The sequence below is a fragment of the Hibiscus syriacus genome, unplaced genomic scaffold, assembly GCF_006381635.1.
Source record: "Hibiscus syriacus cultivar Baekdansim isolate YM2019G1 unplaced genomic scaffold, ASM638163v2 tig00117056_pilon, whole genome shotgun sequence".
NCBI lineage: Eukaryota > Viridiplantae > Streptophyta > Magnoliopsida > Malvales > Malvaceae > Hibiscus > Hibiscus syriacus.
The window spans coordinates 3,809,433-3,818,277 of record NW_024063539.1 but is presented as its reverse complement, the minus strand read 5'-3'; the positions used below and the strand labels follow the sequence as shown (position 1 = coordinate 3,818,277).

General features: G+C 36.9%; 1 pseudogene; it reads left to right on the top strand.

The window, feature by feature from the left end:
• Positions 1-791: 791 nt before the first annotated feature.
• On the top strand, positions 792-8,601 carry LOC120198574 (annotated as a pseudogene).
• Positions 8,602-8,845: the final 244 nt, after the last annotated feature.

The following is an 8,845-nucleotide window of genomic DNA, read 5'->3' as shown; positions in this document are numbered from 1 at the left end:
TCAAGGGCCAAGACTTTTAGGATTTGGTTTTCGTTTTCAAGCATTTATTTTTCCGTAACCCATTTTTGGATATCAATATCCCAACCTAAAAAGTCTATAAATGTTCATATCCAGGGGCAAAGTCACGATCTTTAACATGAACCCTAATATTTACTACACACAAAAAAAAATCTTTATCAATTGAAACACCGGAAAATCCATACTTTAGGTAACCTAAGGAGTATTACTACTCATCCTTGTAAAAATTTACCTCAGTAATTTTGACCATGTAATTAGTGCTTCCAGATATGAATAAAAATGCATAGAATTTAATGAATTATACCATCATCAATGAAATCAAACCCTTTCTGTAGTTTTCCTTAAAAGGATTAGTGGTAACAATTAAGAGGCCTTTAATCTCATCTAATCCCAAAGTGAACACAACACACCAAAAGCTAAATCCTTCCCCAAAAAAAAACCCAAAAAGAGAAGAATTAATTGGCTGCCACAGAATCGGTAAAAAGAAAGGGGACCAAAATAAGTCTGACCAAGTGAAAAATGAGTTGTTATGTAGTGAGTACTGAGTAAGAAAGGGCCATGTGAGGGTGGGAGACCACCAGCTGGCTATGTCTGTTTTCTGGGAATTTCCCCCCGTATTTTCTTCATTTTGATAACTTCATAAGTTAGCTTTGGTGTTTTTTTTATTGGTGAAGATGAAATACATATTTAGTGTTTAATTTCATACAGTTTATAAGCTACTGGGAAGTAATTTTTGGAACATGATCTTCTCAAATTAAAACCATGGGAAAAAGTACCATATTTATACAGTATTTATGTACTCACATGCAAAAATTTAGTAAGAAAATTAATGATCCAAAGTTTATTTTTTCTCCCGAGATCGTAAATGATTCCAAATCACGTGGCTTATGTGCTGTGCCATTCCTTTTTTTCTTCCATATTCTGAGCACAATCATGAAGTTTTCAACATCATAATACGTGGTTTTAGGAGCACTTATCTATCATATATTATCTTTTCTGGGTTATATAATTTTTTGACTTCTGCTTTTGGGTTACAGATTAAGATAACAAAAACCCAGAAATAAATGGAACAGAGCAACATGGGAAACTGAAATTTGCTGTAAGAAAAGGAAAAGGGTGTTTTGAAAGTCCCTTTTACATGACGATTTACTAGTGAAGGCCAAGGAAAATGATAGTAGTTCTTGTCACTGCAGTTAAACTTACTGCTTTCTATTCTTCTATGGCTGTGTCATCCCACGGCATCTAATTCCCTCAAATATCCTTCCCTATTTACAGGTCCCTTTTTGTTTTCTTTATTTTTCTTACATTTCCCAACAACAGCAGCAGCAACCCATTGTCTGGAACTTACTGTTTTTTTCTTCCCCCGTCCCCGTCTGTTCTTCCGTCACTTTCTTTGTTCTGAAATTTCTGTTTTTTCAGACAACAAGAACAGTCGTTTATATGGAGCAAATGAAAATAAAGATTTAATCTTTTTCAACTCTTACACTTTCTCTTTATTAGGATTTTCTTCTTTCCTTTTTTAGCTGCTTCCTATGGAAGCTACTGGAGCTTCTGAGGATTGTTGTGTGAAGGTTGCGGTTCATGTAAGGCCGCTTATCGGTGATGAGAAGCTTCAAGGATGTAAAGATTGTGTTACTGTCATCCAAGGGAAGCCTCAGGTACTGTCACTTTAGAGAATGCAGGTGTTTACTGTTGAGTGCTTTCAAATGGATGATCTATTGGGATTTGGGACTGTGTTGAGTTTCTGAGTATGGATTTGTTGGTTGATTTTTTGGTATTTGGATCTTTTGGACGCTTGAATGGTTGACCAATGAGAATTCACTATCTGCTTTTGGATCGGAATTTTTGTCATCCTTTACTGTTTCTATCATGTGGATGCCTGTGAATTGAAGTACTATTATTTACCATGGAAGCTAAGCTGAATTCAGTTACTTTATGTGATGGTTCTTGTCAGGGATGAACGTTGGCTAGTCGTGGCCTCCTGAAAATTTCAAATTCTCATACATTCTAGAAATTTTCTTTGTATTCTCTTATGATTATCTGTTTTCAAATCAGTTTATTTGCATGGATTCTTAAGTTGAATTAGTTTATGCTAGATTTTATTTGGTCTTAAGGAGAATCTGATTTAGAAAACCGAAAAGAACTTTTACTTCTTAGTTGGTAAGACCTGGGATAGTTTGTTTCAATCATATATGAACATATTGAATTCTTTGAAGCCTGGATTTTTTATAAATTCTAAATTTTCATTTCCTTCTTCTGAATCGATATGTAGATTCTTTGTTTGGTTATGAAGTTACATGGTTTTTTTTCACCATGCTGCAGGTACAGATTGGGTCGCATTCCTTTACGTTCGATCATGTCTATGGGAGCACCGGTTCTCCTTCTTCTTCGATGTTTGAGGAATGCATCGTTCCACTTGTTGATGGCTTATTCCAAGGATATAATGCTACCGTTCTTGCTTATGGTCAGGTACAGTTGAATCTGCCACGAGACACCGCTAAATATCGAAATTTTCTTTTTCCTTCTGATCGGAGTTCGAAAATTTTGCAGACTGGATCAGGTAAAACGTATACTATGGGCACAAGCTTGAAAGACAGTTACCAAACCGGAATAATTCCTCAAGTAATGAATGCGCTGTTCAGCAAGATTGAAAGTCTGAAACATCAAATTGGATTTCAACTGCATGTGTCCTTCATTGAGGTTTGTTAAAGAACAATCATTTCCGGTTATGCTATTAAATTTTGCAGACTTAATTTTATGACTGCATTTACCATTTGTCCTGTTGTTGTGGAAGCTGTTCCCTTAGTCTATCGAATATCCGGTTTATGAATATAACTTCTGGTTCGCACCCGACTTGAGTGTTTCTTCCTACTTTATAGTTCTGACATGCATGATTTCATCTAATTTTGATATGAAGATTCTGAAAGAAGAAGTGCGAGATTTGCTGGATCCTACTTCTTTGAACAAATCAGATACTGCCAATGGAAATACTGGGAAAGTAAATGTTCCTGGAAAACCCCCGATACAGATTCGTGAATCATCAAATGGTGTTATTACACTGGCAGGATCTACCGAAGTTGGTGTCGGTACATTAAAAGAAATGGCTGCGTGCCTAGAACAGGGATCGTTGAGTAGGGCAACGGGGAGCACAAACATGAACAACCAGTCGAGGTTAGTTATTTATATACCAACATTTCTGGTATTATATGCCACTGTAATTATTTTCTGTAATGACAATCATTTTGCTTTCTGATATGTGTGGTATAGTCGCTCACATGCAATATTCACCATCACCTTAGAGCAAATGCATAAAGCAAACCCTATTTCTGGAGATGGAATTCCTAATGACATCATGAGTGAAGAATATCTTTGTGCCAAGTTACATTTAGTAGATCTTGCTGGATCAGAGCGTGCAAAAAGAACAGGCTCCGACGGGATGCGTTTTAAAGAAGGTTGGATATCATTTACTTTTGTTTCATGAAAGCATTCTTCTCCGCCCAAACATAATAATTGACATATTCATCATTTAAACAGGAGTTCATATCAACAAGGGCCTACTTGCACTTGGTAATGTCATCAGTGCACTTGGTGATGAGAAAAAACGAAAAGAAGGTGTTCATGTTCCATATCGAGATAGTAAGCTTACACGGCTTTTGCAGGTATGACTAGTTTAAGAGGTCTGTTAGGAAGATTATAAATTATAATAATCCTTTTTCAAATTTCAATATCTTTATTGTCTCTAGATTTGTTGTTTAAGTGATAAAAACATGATCATTTCTTTCGGCAGGATTCGCTTGGTGGCAACAGTAGAACTGTCATGATAGGTAATGCCATTTCTTCTAAACAATTTAGCTTTCTCAGCTGTTTCATTTTGTAGCTTGATATATTCACATACTAAACCCCACTTTGCTCGTTAATTGTCGATTTTGAATTTGTTTCAATCATTTCCTTTTGAGCAGCATGCATTAGTCCCGCTGACATCAATGCTGAGGAAACCCTGAATACTCTAAAGTATGCAAATCGAGCTCGCAATATCCAAAACAAGCCTGTTGTAAGTTCGAGAGTATAATTTTCCTTGAGCGTTTCCTCTCTCCATTCCCAACTTCGTGTTGTCAGAAATAGGCAAAATTCAATATTGTTTCTATACATAAGTTCATTCTTGTTCTTACTTTATATAGGTTAACCGAGATCCTATGTCCAGTGAGATGCTAAAAATGCGTCAACAATTAGAGTATCTACAAGCAGAACTTTGTGCCCGCAGGAATTCTGATGAAGTACAGGTATTTTGGTACTCTTTTTGAGGTACAATTATACTGAGATCTTAAGGTAGTAACACTTGTTATATGTCTCAAATATTCGGTTGCTTTCCTTAAGTAACTCATTAATTCCTAGACATTTTCTTTGAGATAACTTATATAGGATTTAATTTGTAGGTTCTCAAAGAAAGGATTGCTTGGCTTGAAGCTGCTAATGAGGATCTGTGCCGAGAACTTCATGAGTGCCGTAGCAGACGCTCCATTGTCGAGCAATGTGAAACAGATGCTCAAGTATGTTAAGGAAACCCTTATTTTGTTCACTGAACTTTGAAATTTATTGGCCGATTTACATATCTTTTTATCATGGATATGCATGCAAAACTCCCATTATTTCAGAATGGCAGCCCCTGTTCTGTCAAAAGTGATGGGCTCAAAAGGTACTTGCGAAGTATAGAAGCACCAGATTATCAAATGGTTGAAACCATGATGGGTATCTACTTAACTGATCTATGAAAGATGCATGGCATTCTTCTTTATTAGTAATACCAGCGTGACTGGTTCATTATATCCATGTTTTTTTATTAGTAATATTAGCTCGAGTGGTTCTTTATATCCCCGCTGTATTCATATTTTTCTCGATGTGTTTTCTCGGCTTGAATGTGATGGCCGTTTTAGCAGGTGATTCCAGAGAAATTGATGAAGAAGATGCTAAAGAGTGGGAGCACACACTTCTACAAAATACCATGGACAAAGAGTTGCACGAGTTAAATAGACGTTTAGAGGAGAAAGAGGTATAATTTTTATGTCTTCAACACTTTGCAATATTGTTCATTAGTTGTTATTCAGAGGCTGTATTCATAGGGATCTTTATCCTTGATAATTATATTGTATGTCCGTCGGCGCTCTTACGAAGCTAGCTAATTCAAATATTTAATATGTATGAGCAGTCTGAGATGAAACTTTTTGGAGGCCACACAGTTGCACTCAAGCAGCATTTTGGGAAGAAAATTCAGGAATTAGAGGAAGAGAAAAAAGATGTGCAGGTCTAAAGACACTTCTTAAAAACCACGGTTTTACTCAAGGAAAAGCTGTGCCTGTTGACATTTGTTAGCCTCTTTTTTTCGATGCAGCAAGAGAGGGATCGGTTATTGGCCGAAATCGAAAATCTTTCTGCTGGTTCTGATGGACAAACACAAAAAGTGCATGACATTCATGCTCAGACACTAAAATCCCTTGAAGCACAGGTGACAGAAAGTTTTAGTTGAAATTGCATTTATTTTAAGATTGAAGAAAATGGCTGATGAGTTGATGATTTCTTTGTAAAACATTTTTGTACTAGATTATTGATCTTAAGAAGAAACAAGAGAATCAGGTTCAACTTTTAAAGCAGAAATAGAAGAGTGATGAAGCGGCGAAACGACTACAAGATGAAATTCAATTCATAAAGGCACAAAAGGTTGACTCTTATTTTCGATTTGTAGAGCTTTTTTTTCTTTCTTATCAATACCGTTGTATTCTCTGCTAAACATTCCCACTTCAATTCCCTCTTTTCTTTTCTTCCCTTGCCTATTCTGTGGTTGTAGGTTCAGTTGCAACATCGGATAAAACAAGAAGCAGAACAATTCCGTCAGTGGAAAGCCTCTCGAGAAAAGGAATTGTTGCAGGTCCTTGGTTCTTTTCTTTCTAGTATCTGTCAAATTAAGCCTTCTATAATAGCATGTCATGTTTTTAACTAAGCTCTTGTATTAGTTTGTGATATTACATGATAAATAAATATAATATTATGAATGCACAATCAGCTACGGAAAGAGGGCCGGAGAAATGAGTATGAAAGGCAAAAGCTGCAAGCTTTAAACCAACGCCAGAAATTGGTAATCATATTTTTTTCTTTCTCATAGGAGATGAGTGTTTATGGCTACTTTGTTTTTTAGGGAAATAATTTGCAGCTATTCTTGCTTGCAGGTTCTCCAAAGAAAAACCGAAGAGGCCGCTATGGCCACCAAGAGGCTAAAAGAGTTGCTTGAAGCTCGTAAATCTTCTGTTCGTGATAACTCAGGTATGCTTTTTTATTTTTAAGGTTACTTTTATTGGAGAATCCATGTCTTAATATTCATGCCCGGGACCTTTTGTTTGCCCAATTTTTTTAATGTTCTGGTATCTTGCAGCTACTGCGAACGGGAATGGAACAAATGGGCTGGTAATGATCTGTCTTTTCTTATTTTTTTCGGGTTGATTTCTTTGTCTACATGTTACAAAGCAATTAACATAAGTTCCTTATGTAGACCAATGAGAAAGCATTGCAACGTTGGCTAGATCACGAGTTAGAAGTCATGGTGAATGTGCAGGAAGTTCGCTTTGAATACGAGAAGCAAAGCCAAGTGTATGTAACAAAATCGTTTTAGCATAATAAAACTGATGTTGGCTAATATAAACTATTCTGATATCCCTTTCACTTATTGTGAATTCTCCAGGAGAGCTGCATTGGCTGAAGAATTGGCTGTCTTGAAGCAAGTGGATGATTTAGCTTCGAAGGGGCTGAGCCCTTCAAGAGGAAATAATGGATTTGCTAGGTAACATTTTTCGGAAAGCATTTTACTTTATTGTTGGAAGTTTACTTCTCTTACCCTTCCATCATACGGCTGTAGATATGGCACTTTTTCCTCTGTGGAAGTGCACCAACCTGGCAACCTCCAACACTTAATGAATTTTACTTTCTACAGGGCATCCTCCTTGTCACCAAATGCAAGAGTAGCTCGAATATATTCACTTGAGAATATGCTCAGCATATCTTCTAATTCACTTGTAGCAATGGCTTCACAACTTTCAGAGGCAGAAGAGCGAGAGCGTGCTTTCACTAACCGCGGACGTTGGAATCAGTTGCGCTCCATGGGAGATGCAAAGAACTTGCTTCAATATATGTTCAGTTCTCTTGGAGATGCAAGGTGTTTTCTCTCTCCTAGTGATACATGTACATGAGTCAAATATAACACCCTAATGCCGGAGTTCGAAAAGGAAAAATAATAACGAATAAATTATGGTTCAGAAGTCTAAGTGATGCTTTTATGTTATCTACAGGTGTCAATTATGGGAAAAAGAGATGGAAAATAGGGAAATGAACGAGCAACTTAAAGAACTTGTAGGCCTGTTGCGGCAGAGTGAGTTACAAAGAAAAGAAGTGGAGAATGAGCTAAAATTACGAGAACAAGCTATTGCGATTGCATTGGCTACATCGGTTACGGTTAGTTTATGCTTAACTTTATTTGGGGTTTAAGATTGTAGCCACTGTTCATTGTCTGTATCAAAATCATTGTCACTTCTTTCACCAGTTTTGACAAAAGTTCTATGATCAGGGGAACTCACCAAATTCGTTGAAACACGTAGCTGACGACATGAACGGTTCATTATCTCCAATATCTGTTCCAGCACAGAAACAGTTGAAATATAGTCCGGGTATTGTTAATGGTCCAACCAGAAAGTCAGCAGCATTCATAGACCAAAAACGGATGGTAACTTCATTCCCCAGCTTTAATCATAGTGTTGCAATCTGCTTTCGTGTTTGGCTGAGAAAAGTTCGATTTGTTGCTTGTGTAGATGGTACAGCTCGGACAATTACCAATGAAAAAGTTAGTAGCTATTGGGCAGGCAGGAAATGGAAAACTGTGGAGATGGAAAAGAAGCCATCACCAATGGCATGTACAATTCAAATGGAAATGGCAGAAGCCATGGAGACTTTCGGAATGGATTAGGCACACCGATGAAACAATAATAAGGACAAGGTTGCGTTCACAAGCTCTGCCACATAGGGTCTGATATTTGATGGCACCAGATTATGTTGGCTAATATTAATCATCTTTGATTATATGTATATGCCTAGCACAAGGTCCACAGTCGAGCCTAGAAAAGACTGCAGGTAATTTTTTCTGCTTTCGTATTCCATGCCGACATCACCTGCAATTACTATGTCTTTTGTTTATTAGCATGGAAATTTTGTTAAACTTGTACTTCATAGAACAATTTTGTTTGCCTGACAACAATGAACCTTATGTTATCCTCTTCTTAGTCAATGCAGTGTGCTGCAACTGGCTGTTGGAACCTCCGTATGAGATGTCGGTTTAGTTTGATATTAAAAAAAAAGTATAGGTATGTAATCTTCAAATATTTTGCTGTGATTACTGCATTGGAGAGCATCTTGTAACAAACTGTCGATGCTGCCGATGGTGCGCCAAATACATTGAAGATGTAAGCACGAGATGGTTTCAGTGGTGATGCTGTCGCAAAAAGTACGTCTAGATCGCGCTCGAGCTGTCTCCAAGGTTTTGGTGTACTTTCTATCAATAACACGTTTGAGGGAAGAAATTGCTCCCTAGATTGTATGTCTAGTTATATTTTCTTGTTTCATTTTTCTTTTTTTTGTCCAAATTTGATGTTTCTTTGTTCACACCGTTTCACGGTGTGTAAGCTTGTTATTGAACTTTGTACTGGATCAGGTCTAAGTTACTATAATGTTACGTTTGATACGTAAGTAATAATATAGAAAAGATTCCATTATATTTAAGATAATTTGTACAAAA